Source organism: Suncus etruscus, chromosome 5 (genome assembly GCF_024139225.1).
Source record: "Suncus etruscus isolate mSunEtr1 chromosome 5, mSunEtr1.pri.cur, whole genome shotgun sequence".
Taxonomy (NCBI): domain Eukaryota; kingdom Metazoa; phylum Chordata; class Mammalia; order Eulipotyphla; family Soricidae; genus Suncus; species Suncus etruscus.
Window position 1 is genome coordinate 51,802,275 of NC_064852.1, and position 14,914 is coordinate 51,817,188.

Consider the following 14,914-nt stretch of genomic DNA (forward strand, 5'->3'; position numbering starts at 1 on the left):
ACTTGTACAAAAATCAAGATCTCTAATTACAGAGGCTCGAATTTACAACAGAGACTGAGTAGAACTTTTGGAACCATAATGAAGACTATCCTAGGCTTTAGACTAGGATCTAAGCAAAATCCAAGACCATTTATTACAGAAGACTGACTACAACAATTATGATGGAACATAACTTGTAGAACCATAAAGACTCTATCCTAGACCTTGTCCTATGACCTGTGCATATACCAAGATCTCAAGTTACAGTGGCCTGATTTTACCATCCACAGATGAGAGGAAAGTTTTTTGGCAAAAAAGACCTTGCAGTGTGGTAATGAGCATGTACGGAGCCAGTAGTTGTACTCATGATATTATGCTTCAATCGTGGAGAAACCCTTAATCTCTTAGGCCAAGAGAATTTCCTTTCTTACTACCCCAATAATTACTGTGCCTATGCAAAAAAAAGGGTGGGCACAAAACCTTGCCACATCAGCACTCCTTTTATTTCTTTTTTTCTTTTTTCTCTTATTTCTTTATTTTCCCTTTCCTCTTTTTTCTTCTTTTTATTTCTTTTTCACTCTTGTAGTTATTATTTGGTGATTTTTTTGTTTTTTTTAGCTGCTGAGTGTATTTTTATTTTTTGGTAGTTGCTATCAAATTTTAATTTTTTTGTTTGTTTTGTTTTGTTCTTTTTTCTTTGTCTTCTAGCAGAACCACACAACTTGAATCATTTTGTTCTGCCTCATTAATTGAGGAAGAAAATAAAAATGAACAGTACCAGAACCAAACAGCCATAGGAACATTGAGTGGAATTAAAAAATGATCCAACTTAAACACCAAACCTAAAGTCAACAACAGAATCAATACCCTATCTACAACAAACTATGCACAGAGGGGAACAGTTTCACAAGAGCTCTGGGGAACAAAGGGGAGATATGGGACACATGCTGGGAATGGGGGTGGAGTGGAGGACAACCCTGGTTGTGGAAAGGCCCTGATTCATTGTCAACATGTACTGTAAATATTACTGTGAAAAGTTTGTTATTCACTCTTTGGACACAATGAAAATATTATTAAAAATAAAAAATAAAAATAATTATATTTTGGTTTTACAACTGTTTTACAACAAATGAATACAGCAAATGTCATAAAATGTATATTGAAAACAAATTATTAAATTTGTTAGTATAAATACTCATGAGTTTATATAACAATCTCTTTTTTACAGTTATATCTCAATAAAACTGTTGAAATGCAAAATAATATTATCAAATGCTGCACTTTAAATTTAATAATTCCAGACAAGTATATAAACACATATTAAAATTCTTGATTTGGATTAGAGCTGGGGATAGAAAATAAAAAATTCATTTTTAGAAGAGAAAAGAGGAATGTAGAAGAATGTGAATAAAATATCTATTGTTCTCTTATGAGGAATTATTATATACAATACAAAGTGATTTTCTTTTTTGGAGGGGAAAACTTGATTTTCAGTGATTTAAAAACTTGAACAGTGGCAGACAAAAATGTTTGCCAAAATAGTTCACCAATATTATTGGAATAACAAAATCTCATCTTATCACTGGCATGTATTACTACAAAAAGGCTCTTTTGCAGCAGAGACAATGACAAGTATAATATTTATTGATTTTTGTCTATTTGTATCCTTACTATCTCAAATAGCTCCTGACTCATTCTAGTTAATAATTTTGGTTGAATGCATAATTATCTTGATTTTTACTCATAATGGTGAATATCTATACAACCTCCTTCATTGATCTCATAATCTCATGATCTCATGATCTCATATTTTCCAGCGTACAATTTTATAACTACTAATAATATATTTATACTATCTTCAATAGTATATAATATAGTATTTTATTTATGAGAAAACTTGATATATTCTCTTGGATCCAAATCATCTTATACATACTATGTTTAAATTAGAACTCCTGATCTCCCATCAAAAACTTTGCTACAAGCAGTTTTCTCTAAATTCATTTTATGAGCTTTTGCACTCTAGTCATTTGAGCCAACAATTCAGTCATTTTTTAATTTTTTTTTTTTGTGAAACTCTCTTCAATGAAAATAGCCCCTTTTAACTTTTTCTTTAAAATTTCATGTAGTGGAGTTTATTTATTCCTCCTTCAAAATATAATTGAATTTGTTTTAAAAAATAATTCAAACATTTTCAGTTCACTGACTTCTCCATTTCTACTTTTATTTAGCCTATAATCATTCTAAATAAAGCAGTTAGAATCATTATTTATTTATTATTTATTTATTTACTGCACTGAGAGAGACCTCCAAGTGTTTAAGCAACTCTTTGGGGGTCATTCTCAAGAAGTATTTAGCCAACTGTGCCAATTGATTTGATGAGCTAGTTACTGAGGCCCAGCAGTGCTGGTACAAACAACCAATATAGCTGTGCTGAAGGCTGTGGTCTGTGGTTGCTAACGATTCACTTTGGGGTTGTGCGTGCATTGCATGCACACTTGTATAGTGAGCTCTCTGTTGAATTTCTAGATGGTTCTAAGCTAGATCTAAGTCCTTCCTTTGTTCAGATTGGTTGGCTATAGCGGGAGTAATAGCTAACATTTTTAAGTCACTTGTTCAATTTCTGTACATTATTTAGTGCAATCAGCTCTAACTTCAATCCCTGTTAATCTGATTTTATTAAGTCTACTCCATTCATACTTTTCTCTTTTGCTATTTTGAAATATGTCAGGAATCAAATAATAGGACCTTTCACATTATGTTATTCTATTTATTATGTTCTTTTTCCAGAATTTTCTTAAAGTCTTATCTTGTCCTTTTTCTTTTTTTTTTTTTTCTTGGATTTTTTTTTCAAATATAGGTAGTATGGCTTTCAAACCATGGAATTTTGAAATTATATTGATTTTTTTATGATTTCTTTTTTGGTTTTTAGGTCACAATTGGTTTTTCTCAGGGGTTACTTCTGGCTCTGCACTCAGAAATCACTGCTGGCAGGCTCGGGGCACCATATGGGATGCCAGGGATCAAACTTGGGTCTGTCATGGATCAGCTGCATGCCAAGCAAACACCCTACAGATGTGTTATCACTCTGGCCCCCATATGATTTTAGAATTTTAATTTCTCAGAAGGAAAGCTTGCTGAGTTAGGAGCTATGTTATAATTTGTGCCTGTCATAATAGTAGTAAGAAAAATAAAATTTACTAGTATGGGCCATTCAGGGTTTTCTATAAAGTGGTACCTATATGATTCTGAGGATATAGAAATATGACAACTGTTGAGTTTACTTCTGGCAAAGGCTATCTTAGAAAGCATTAATTTAACTATTTTTGAGTTTCTCACAATTCTCAATGTGATAGGTACATTTTTTACAAACAGCATCTCATGTAAATATAGTGAAAATGCCAATATATTATATATAAATAAATTAGTGATCCTTTTTTATTTTTGCCAATAGGTTAATTGAGAGTCTCTGGAGTGCAACAGTTATTACTTAATTACTTAATTAAATTAATTACTTAATTAAATACGTGGTAGATACTAATATAATCTATATAATAGCCTTAAAGTTGCCTTTATAGAAGTTATTATTGGCCACCAATGGGTTTGTACACTTTGTATAAGCTTGTACAATGTGTAACCCTCTTTTGGCCTTATGAGTTTTATGTGTCTATCCTTTATTTTATACATTTTCTATTTATTATTAATATCTGTTAATGTTTTACCTCAAATGTACTACTACTTTACCAAATAATACTTTTTAGAATATCCTTTTAAAGTCCAGTTATTTATCAATTCACTGAATATACATTTTCAATCTCATGTTTAAAGTAATTATTTTTCTTCTCACTCTGTATGTTATCTATGTATACTCCTTACATCATAATATTCTTAATTTTTGTTATTTATGTACAGAATTTTTTATCTTACTAAGGGCACTTTGTATTCTAAAATTAGTGTTCCAGAAATAGTTTCATATAGTAGGTACAGTGCCAACATTTAGTAGATGAATAATCTTAGACCTAGTTTGAATAACCCTTGTCCTTTCACTTTATATTGTTCTCTGATGATATTTGTAAAGAAAAAATGGAAATGCTTTCAGTTCCGTTCTTTTATCCACCAAGTATAATGGAAGAAGTATGTCCTCATATAGATGATCTTGTCATTTGATATAAATTATTTGGTGGAGTCTGTTGATGTCTGTTCTTTACACTACATACCCTCAGTAAATACTTGTATGAACATTTGTAAAAGGTCCACATCTGAAAGGTGAAAAGTAATTTGATTATACCAATGATTTATACACTTTTACTTTGACTGGTTTCTAAGATTATTTTGACATTGTGTTTCTTTTTTTTTCCCTTGGAGCTCTTTTGCTGCCTTGGTGTTCTGCCCCTTTCAGTCTATTCTTCACACTGATGGAAGATAAATCTTCCTGAAATACTGCTTTGATTCTTGCCTGCTCAGTGTCCTTCAGTAACTTCCAATTAATGGTGACTCAAGGTCATTACTCTTTAGTCTGGCACACTAGGCTATGTCTACAGGTAGATCATAACACAACATTCTTAAATTGTTTTATTTTGTTGGTTTTGTCTTGTTTGGGGGGGGCACATCTGGCAGTGTTCAAGTGTTACTCCTGTCCCTGTGCTGAGAAATCACTCCAGTGAGAATAGAATAATTATATGATGTGCTGGTGATCAAACCCAGATGAACCAAATGCAAAGAAAGTGCTTTATCTGTTGTACTGTCTCTTCAATCTCATAAATTCTTTACTACATGTGTACTATATAGTGATTAATGTATAATTTTTTGTGATAAATGTCTGCATTTTAAGCCTTGTCAATTCGTAAACATGTGTTCTTATGCAGTTCATTTGCCATTGTGAGCCCAAGATGCTTCATTCAGAAAACACGATGATTACATTTAGTTTTGTCTCTACCCTCAACAAAAAGCAAATTAAATGTTTACCACATACTACAATAGAGCAATACAACTATCAACAAAATAGCCCAAATTATTGTTTAGAGTACTTGCTAGGGAGAATCAATAATAATAAGAATACATGAATAACTAGCTTAAAAGTTATATTCACAATGATATTCTATGAAAAAAGAAGTTGGTATAGATGGAGGTTGTATCACTGGAGAGAAAGGATGTAAATGAGTTTTTTGACAACCAAAGTATGCTTATTGCCTTGCTTTTTAAAAAATCATACATCTAGCAGAATACATAATTCAGAGACAAAACTATTTAGGCTTCTTATTAATGTGTTCTGTCAGATGGTCCTACAGACTTGGATTGATGTGCAAGAAAAAGAAATTGGTTTTAATCTTGCTAGGTCTTAATAACATAAAATAGTCTACTGTATGTGAAGGGAAATTAGTATCACTTTTTTATACACAGTGATTGAAAAATTTGGAATTATTTGTATGATTCATAACATTAAAATTAAGTATTTATGCCATTTGATAGCTGAGTTCCTTATTTTTATATTTATATTTCTTAAATACCTTACTTTTTACATTTTGATATTATAAATGTAAAAGTTAATATACAAAAGTACAAATACATATAAAATTTTATGAGGGTATTTCTTATGATCTTAATTCAAACCAATTTAAAGTTCCAAGGCTTTCTCCTATTATAACTCTAGAATTCCATGATAGTATAGTTAACACAATTTTTCTTTATTTTTATTTTTGTTTAAATATGGAATGCTTCACGAATTTGTGTGTCATCCTTGTGCAGGGGTCATGCTAATCTTTGTATCATTCCAATTTTAGTATATGTGCTGCCAAAGTAAGCACAATTTTTCTTTTATTTTTAACTGTGTTTCTAAGTCTTTGTATCATGGTTTCTTAACACAGAATGCAAATTAGATTCTATGGAGGTCTTGGAAATAATGTTTTCATTTTGTATTTTGTTTGGGTAACTACTACCAGTGTTCAAAATTTATTCTTGGTTATGAGAATAGTAATCACCTGTGGAGGGACTCCGGGACCAGATGGGGTCCAGTGAATCAAACCTGGCTCACTCGCCAGGCAAACAATCAAGAGTTCCTCCTGATGTACTATCACTCCAAATTCTTCCCCCACCAGGATTCTTTTTGAATAAATATTTTCCTCTTTGCTGACAAATATATTTTATCTCTATGAAATTTATAATATTATGTTTTATAAATTTATTAATTGATTTTTTTGTGTGATATGACCTAAGAATGATTGGTTTCAGTAATTCAATTATATCTCTTCTCAACTCATTTACCATTCTCTCCATTCATTTCCTTTCTTGGCTCAAAGATATTTCATTCCCCATTATGCAAGCTCTGCTATCTTAGGATCTTTTCATCTGACTTTTAATAACATTCATTCATTAACCTTCCTATCAATATTTATTCTGTAAAGCTTAATTTTAACTTTATGTTATAGAACTAATATGTTTTGAGTAGTGTTAATTCTTGTGCTTTCAGTGCACAAAGTTACTGTACCTCTACCACCATCAAAGAAACAAAAAATTTCTACCACTGTCCTAATATCACTTCTAGCCACTCTTTCTAGTCACCATATCTTTACAGTATCTACCTCCATTTTTCACCTGGATACTCATCTCTGATCTTAGAGCACAAAGTATATTTTTATTTAACTACTGTCTATTCTTTATTTGTTTTTATGTATACCATGTACATAGCATTTGTTACTTTCCCTCTGACTTGTTTCATTTTAACATGATATGCAAAATTTTTGTTTGTTTGTTTTGGGACCACACATGTTGACGCTCAGGTGTTACTCCTGATTATGCGCTCAGAAATCACTCCTGGCTTGGGGGGGTACTATATGGGACACTGGGGGATCAAACCTCAGTCTGTCCTAGGCTAGTGCTTGCAAGGCAGAAACCTTACCTCTAGCGTCACCACTCTGGCCCCAATATGCAAGATTTTATTTTTTATTATAGTTGAACGTATTTTATGTGCATAATAATATGCACATGTTTTTCAACATCTTTTTTGGCATTTGTATTCTTTCTAGGAATCACTGTTATAATCATATTTCAATGAAGATAGCTGTGAATAAATATTTTTGATTTTTTGCTTTAGCTAAGTACCAAGAAGTGAATCATGCAGTTATATATATATATATATATACACATATATACATATACACTGTTTTTCATGTTGATTGAACTATACAACAGTCTAAACAACAGTGAGAGTTCCTTTTGCTTCAAATCCATGCCAGCATTGTTTCCGTCTGTTTGATATACTTGATTCTTGCTATGTAACATGGTATTTCACTGTCATTTTCATGATATTAAATAGAGATAAACAGTTACTTTTCTATGTCTGTTTATATGTATTATATGTTTTTGAAGGCACATCTAGTAGTGTTCAGGAGTTTCTCCCATTTCTGGAATTATTCCCTTCCAGGTTCTGGAGACCAAATGGGAAACTGGGATTAAATCTGGGTTGGCTGAATGAAAGGGAAATGCCTTTTTCATCATACTACTGTTTATGTCCTCTGTTATATTTAAAGAAGTATTTGCTCAACTTATCACCCCAAGTTTTGTTTTGTTTTGTTTTGTTTTGTTTTTATGTGCTTAGGGACTCTGTGCTTAGGAATAACTACTGGCTTTGTGATTATAGTATGCCTTGCTTGTTGCATTGCTGGATATTATTAGCTAGTATTTTGTTAAGAATATTTGCATTTGTATTCATCGAGATTTTGGACTTAAATCTCTTCTGCTGGTATTCTGCCTTTGGTATCAGAGTGATGATAGTTTCATGGAATCTATTTGGAAGTGTTTCTGTTTCTTAACTTTCAATTTCTGGGAAAATCTTAAAGGTTAAAGGAATTCATCTGGGTCTGAACTTTTTGTTTATGGAAAGATTTGATTATTTCAATATCCTCTCTAGTGATAGTTCTGTTCAGGTATTCTGTAACAAATTGTTCCAGCCTTGGAAGGCTATAGGAGACCAAAAGTTTACCTCTAGTTTTTAGTTTGCTCATATAGTGGTATTTGTTCTCTATTTAATATCTGATGATCTTTGAATCTCTGTGGTGTCTGTTGTGATATCCCCTTTTCATTTCTTATTTGACTTATTAGGGCAGGGGTCCTCAAACTTTTTAAACAGGGGGCCAGTTCACTGTCCCTCAGACCATTGGAGGGACTGACTAGTAAAAACAAAACTTATGAACGAATTCTTATGCACACTGCATATATCTTATTTTGCAATGAAGAAACAAAACAGATACAAATACAATATGTGGCCCGCGGGCCATAGTTTGAGGACCACTGTATTAGGGTTTCCACCCCCCCTTTTTTTGTCTTGCTAGTGGATTTTTGATCTTTCAGACTTGGTTTCATTAATCCATTGGATTTTTTGAGGGTTTCAAGTTGATTAATATATGCTCTATTTTTATTATTTCCTTAGTTATGCCTAACTTTTAGTCCTTTTTTATTATTTTCTATATTCATAAGTTGTGCAGTTGAGTTCTTTATGTAGGCTGACTTCTTCCTTCCTTCCTTCCTTCCTTCCTTCCTTCCTTCCTTCCTTCCTTCCTTCCTTCCTTCCTTCCTTCCTTCCTTCCTTCCTTCCTTCCTTCCTTTCTTTCTGATATGCATGCATACCTATGAAATTTTATATAACTAGTGCTTTTGTTTTGTTTCACAAATTTTTGTAGCTTCTATTCTCATTCTCATTTGTTCCAGGAATCTTTAGATATCCTATATGACCTGTTGTTCAGTAATGCGCTATTTAGTTTTCAGGGTTTTTTTTTTTTTTTTGTTATTTCTTTTTGTTGTTAACATCTATTTTCAATGTTTTTGTTTTATTTTATTTATGTGCCTTAGTCTAAGGATAGTAAAAATCAGAAGGCCTGCTGTGAATTGCTGAGTAAAAACCACAAAGAGAGGTCACTTCTTTGATTAGTGAGGGTGGTATTTCTCAAGCTTAGTCCAGTAATAGTTGCAAACATTTATTTGACCTTATAAGAAATTTTATTCTTCTGTGCTAGGTACACACACACACACACACACACACACACACACACACACACACACGTCTGTGTGTGTGTGTATTGAACTCAAATATATGTATTTGAGCTCTTACCTCCAGATTACAGAATTAGTACACTCAAATATGGTCTTGATTAAATTCACTTTACCTGGGAAAATCAGCACCAAGGGAAATTTAAAAATAATCTTGAATTCCTCAAAAAGAAGTTAGTCTTTTAAAAGATATTCTGTATCTTTAAGCAATCTGTTCACTCAGATGAAAGGAACTCTTTTTTTGATTCACATTTATTCTATAAGTACTAAAGAACATTTTTCCATATATTTCTCTCTGTATTTCTTCTTTATTTTAGATTTATTTTTAAATATCTTTATTTAAACACCTTGTTTACAAATATGATTGTAGTTGGGTTTCAGTCATGTAAAGAACACTTCCCTTCATCAGTGCAACATTTTCATCACTAATGCCCAAATATCCCTCCTCTTCACCCTCACCCCTGCCTGAACTTGAGATAAGCTTTCACTTACCTCATTCACTCACATTGTTATAATAGTTCTCAGTGTAGTTATTTCTCTAACTGCACTAACCACTCTTTGTGGTGAGCTTCTCATGAGCTGGACCTTCTAGCCCTCATCCCTTTGTCTCTGAGAAATATTTCAAAAATGTCTTTTAATTTTCTCAAAACCCATAGATGAGGGAGACTATTCTGCATCTATCTCTCTCCCTCTGACTTATTTCACCCATCATAATAGATTCCATGTACATCCATGTATAAGAAAATTTCATGACTTCATCTCTCCTGACTGCATAATATTCCCCTATGTATATGCACCACAGTTTCTGTAGCCATTCATCTGTTGAAGGTCATCTTGGTTGTTTTCATAGTCTGGCTATTATAAATAGTGCTGCAATGAATACAGGTGTAAGGAAGGGATTTTTGTATTGTATTTTTGTGTTCCTAGGGTATATCCCTAGAAGTGGTATAGCTGGAACTCTTCGTAGTATCACCTGTCAAATTTGGTATTCTTCTTTTTTTTTTTTTTTTTTTTTTTGGTTTTTGGGCCACACCTGGTGACGCTCAGGGGTTACTCCTGGCTATGTGCTCAGAAGTCGCTCCTGGCTTGGGGGACCATATGGGACGCCAGGGGATCAAACCGCAGTCCATCCAAGGCTAGCGCAGGCAAGGCAGGCACCTTACCTCTAGCGCCACCGCCCGGCCCCAAATTTGGTATTCTTTTAATTTATATCTATATTTATACCCAGGGTCCATTCTGGGAGTAAAAAAAATTGAGATGTTAAAAATTGCCCTTATGAGTCTGTACTTTATTAGGAACTTATCATTCAGAAGATTTGTAACCCACAATAAAGGCCTGTGAATTGTTTGTTGTGAATAAACTTATAGATCAAACAGTATGTACACTTAATATTTTTGCCTATCAGAAAGTACAATTTTTAACCTTTCAGAAAAGCAGATATAAGTGGTCTCTCACACATAAAATTCATATTTAAATACATCACTGGAGCATTCAATAAACACAATTCAGATTTAGCCTCACAATTGAGTGTGGTTTTGTCATTCACTGTATCCTGCACCCATTTTCCTGGGAACCCCGAGAATTTGTCGAAGTGTCCGGACAAAGATGGCCATGACATCCAATGCCTAACAGGAGTTGCTATGATTTCCATACTCTTTACTTTGTGTTTTGTGGATGTATGTTTTGCATCATAGCATATGTTCTATTTTGGAAAATATCCCATATGCTTTAGAGGATGATGAATATTTTGCTTTGCAGAATGAATATATATATATGTTTCTCTTTTCTAATTTTTTCTTTAAGAAAAGTATTTCCTCACTGAACTTTAGTGTGATAGATATATGAAGAGGTGATAGAAGAACAGCATTGAAGTTTCCTACTCCTGTTGTGTTGCTATCAATATCTTACTTCAAGTCTATTAGCAGTTGTTTATTTTGTTTTTCACTCTAGCTGTATATTTGTATACTATGTGAATTCTTGTGACCCCCCCCAAACAAAAAAAAAGATTAGAACAAAATATTGAACTTATATTTTCTTCCTTTTTTTCCAAGAATTTTATTGAGACCATTGTGAACTACAAGTATTTTACAGTTGTATTTCAGTCATTTAGTGACATTGAATTAGGGACATTCCCACCATTAGTGTTGACCTCCCTCCACCATAGTTCCCAGCATGCAGCCCATGCTCAGGGCTCCATCCTGAGCCCCCTGTCTACTAGTGTAACATTCCCTTTTATTTTTAGCTTGTTATAGTTTCGGTCTCTTGATTTTATTGTCATTAACTATGCTTGGGTATTTAGATCTGACTTATATTTTGGAACTTAATGCTCCGAGACCACTTGACCCTGTGGTCCCATCCACTTTTTTTATTTCTTTATTTTCTCTATTTGTAGAAAGATCTAGAATTATGAGGCAGAACAAAATGACTCAGTGAACTTATTTTTTTCTAAATACTCATTTGAAGGCATGAATCCCACTTCCTCTGAGACTAGAGGTTATGATAACCTCAATTAGATTAATAAATCATTGAAGTCTTCTAAATACATGTCTTTGCCAGTTTAGGGAACTATTTTATGTCAACAAAATTTGAAAATAATGGTTGTACTTGAAATAAATTATTAAATAGTAAACTGTTATTCAAAGCCTATAAATGTCCTAAACTTTCAATCTATTGTTTTTCTAAAACAAAAGAGTAATACTGGTTGCTCTAAACATATAATCAATTTTTTCTTGCCCAGTGATTTATGAGTATGAGTCTGAAACTTACTCATCCTATTTCTTATGTCTACATCTACTCTGCTACTCCTTTGTCCTTGACCCATCACCATCCACATCAATATCAACCAAAAGCATGCTAGAAAGCAGAATTTATGCAGCACTTTAACTAAATCAAAATCTTCATTTTAATATAAGTATTCCAGTTTACTCAGATGGATGTTAACATTTTTGAAACAGGGAACAATCTTTTTAAATTTACTATTTGTTCAAAACTCCACTCATACATTTACCTATTGAATATTCCTTAATTCTGTGGAAATAAAATCTTCTCATATTCACAATACTGTGTTTTTTATAATGATGCCATTGTCTTTTATATATGCTTTTCCTCCTTGATGATACTTTTTTGGGGGGGGGTTGGGTCACATCAAGCAGTGCTCAGGGGTTACTCCTGGCTCTATGCTCAGAAATCACTCAGGGGACCATATGGGATGTCAAGATTCAAACCACCGACCTTCTGCATGCAAGGCAAACACTTTTTCTCCATGCTATCTCTCCAGCCCCATTGAGATACTTTCTAAAATCCCTTAAAAATGGATTTGTGCGATTTTTCAAAAGTTTGTGCCAGTAAATAGAAGTGATGTTTCCCTGCACAAGGCAAATAGTTTGTTAAATTTTTCTTTTTGTTTTGGGCCAAACTCAGTACTGTTTGGGTCAACTTATTGGCTCTGCACTCAGATATTGCTTGTATTTTTCACAGAAATATTTGGAAGGGGGGTTCCAGGTATTAAACCTGGGTCAGTTCTATGCAATGGAAGCACTTTACCTGCTGTACTATCTCATTGGTCCCTGGTGTGTTAGTTTTAATGTGCACTAAATTAATATGAAGTTGCAAGAGAGAGAGTGTTGTCTATAAACTTGCTAATCTATTGCTTATTCACAGCTTTCTATCATCTCTGAGTCAGATAGTAATGAAGGAGCAGAAAGCTGAAGAGCTACCTACATTTTTATTACGGCCAAGAACATAAAACAGTATGCTTGAATCAGTGGCAATAGGGAAACCTGGGTTTTAATTCCTGTTTTATCATCTTGCTTTTTGTGATCTTAAGCAAAATTCTTAGCTTCTGTGTCAATTTCCTCACCTATTAAGCAAGGACCTGATAATATGCATACTGTCTACTTTATAGGGTTACCATCAGTATAATGTCATATACTTTATTTTTAGACTGTAATGAAGCTTTTGAGATAACTGTTATTTTAATCTGTATTTATCCAATACTTAAAGTTTATGCTACTTTCATGTGGCTAAGGAGAATTTATATAACATTTAAGATTAATTTATTTTGTTTACTTTAATGAATAACCATAACCAAAATCAATCGTGTTGAAATTTAGTTGTGGCCATTACATGAATTTGTCTGTAATTGACCTGGCCACACTTATTTAAAAATATGCCATGTGCTGAGAAACTGAGGATCAAACTTAATGTGGTAATAAAGGCTCCCTTGATTTTGAATAGATCAATATCCTTAAGTGAATCAGAGGCACTTACAACTAAAATCCAGGAATGAATTAAAAATAGATTTACTATTGTTGGATGAAGATAGGAATCAAAATTATAGTCTCTGCCAAAAGTTAGTGATCTGCATTATAGTCCTCTTCCTCCATCCATCCTTTCCCTAATGTATGATATGGTATAGCTATGCTTACATGATTAAAAAGATATTGAAAAGCCACACTCAATAATTAATAGCTTTTAAAGTTTATGTACAAATCATTATCATGTTCTAGTAGAATCCTTGTACATAAATAATATGTGCAAATAAAGCATCTACATGTAAGATTCTTAACATTCTTTAAATGCTACACCAACACTGAAAAAGAGTGGTATCAGCATCTAAAATTTATTTGCTTCTTGAGAAGAAACTAAAAAAAAATAAAGTTTTAAATCTGGTCAAAAGTCTACAAGAATCAAATGAAAGATACTTTATAATCTTTCCTAATCCCCTATTATTATTTACTAATTCAACTGCTAGAGGTTCATGAATCTTTATTTTGTCCCAGATAATAAGGTCAGAAAAGGTATAGAAGTGTAAGCCTAACAGTAAAACCAATGTAAAACAGAATTGATGTTGTGTCATATAATTATGATAAATGCTTCTTTACTGTATAAGACAGCACGTTCGTGGATGTTCTGATATCATCTGTGCAAGGAAGAAAGTTAGTGACTGGGAGAAGGCAAATATTGTTGTATGGGAGAGACCAGAAGAGCAATTTATGTATTGTATGCTACTTTCAAAAGTTTGATTTTAAGTCTAAAGAAGTTTGCTATTAATATAGGATTTTAAGTAGAAATCTCTAAAGTCATAACTCAATGTTGTTTAAAAATAGAGAGGTGTGCGGGGCCGGGAAGGTGGCGCTAGAGGTAAGGTGTCTGCCTTGCAAGAGCTAGCTATAGGATGGACTGCGGTTCGATCCCCCGGCATCCCATATGGTCCCCCCAAGCCAGGAGCGACTTCTGAACGCATAGCCAGGAGTAACCCCTGAGCATCAAACGGGTGTGGCCCAAAAACCAAAAAAAAAAAAAATAGAGAGGTGTGAAAGCCTCTGAAGTGGGTGAGTTGAAAGACTTGGTAGTCAGTGATTGCAGTGATTGGAAGAAGGAATAATGAACCATTTTAGCAGTAATAGCAATGAAAAATAAAAATAGGTGAAGTTGAGAAAGAAAGGTTTAGAAGGAAGAATAGGCATTATTTAAAATTGAAAAATTAATAAACATTTTAGGCACTGTGGCTTACAGTACTAGTAATAATAAGGTTTCATGTATAGTATGTTCCTAATTGGAATTTTTTTGAAGATGAGAAGATGGGCAATGAACAAGATGATTTCAGGTTACTTCTTTGAACTGTTGCACAGGTGATAGGGAGTTTTGCTAAATAAAGGAGTTTAGTTCTGAGTATGTTGCAGTTAGAGTTGCCCTTGAAATATCCCTGTTAAAATATTCTTGTAAAAGTCTTGCATAGGTCATTTGATTTATGTTTCTGAAACTTAGAGTTTTAATTAAAACTCTTTCAGTAACTGTAAATTTGCCTGTTAAGGAGGCAAGAAATTAGTGGTTTGTCATCATATGCCTGAAAACATCACTAATAATTTTGTAAATGTTCTTCTCTAACTTA

General features: G+C 33.1%; 1 protein-coding gene and 1 non-coding gene across 2 annotated transcripts in view; one reads left to right on the plus strand and one right to left on the minus strand.

Annotated features, from left to right (window-relative positions):
• The window catches only part of GALNT13 (polypeptide N-acetylgalactosaminyltransferase 13), a 623,731-nt gene that overhangs the window by 134,626 nt on the left and 474,191 nt on the right, over positions 1-14,914 (plus strand). The gene's annotated exons all lie outside the window — the stretch shown is intronic.
• On the minus strand, positions 5,680-5,783 carry LOC126010701 (U6 spliceosomal RNA). The gene has a single exon (XR_007496715.1). It is a non-coding gene; the product is annotated as a U6 spliceosomal RNA (small nuclear RNA).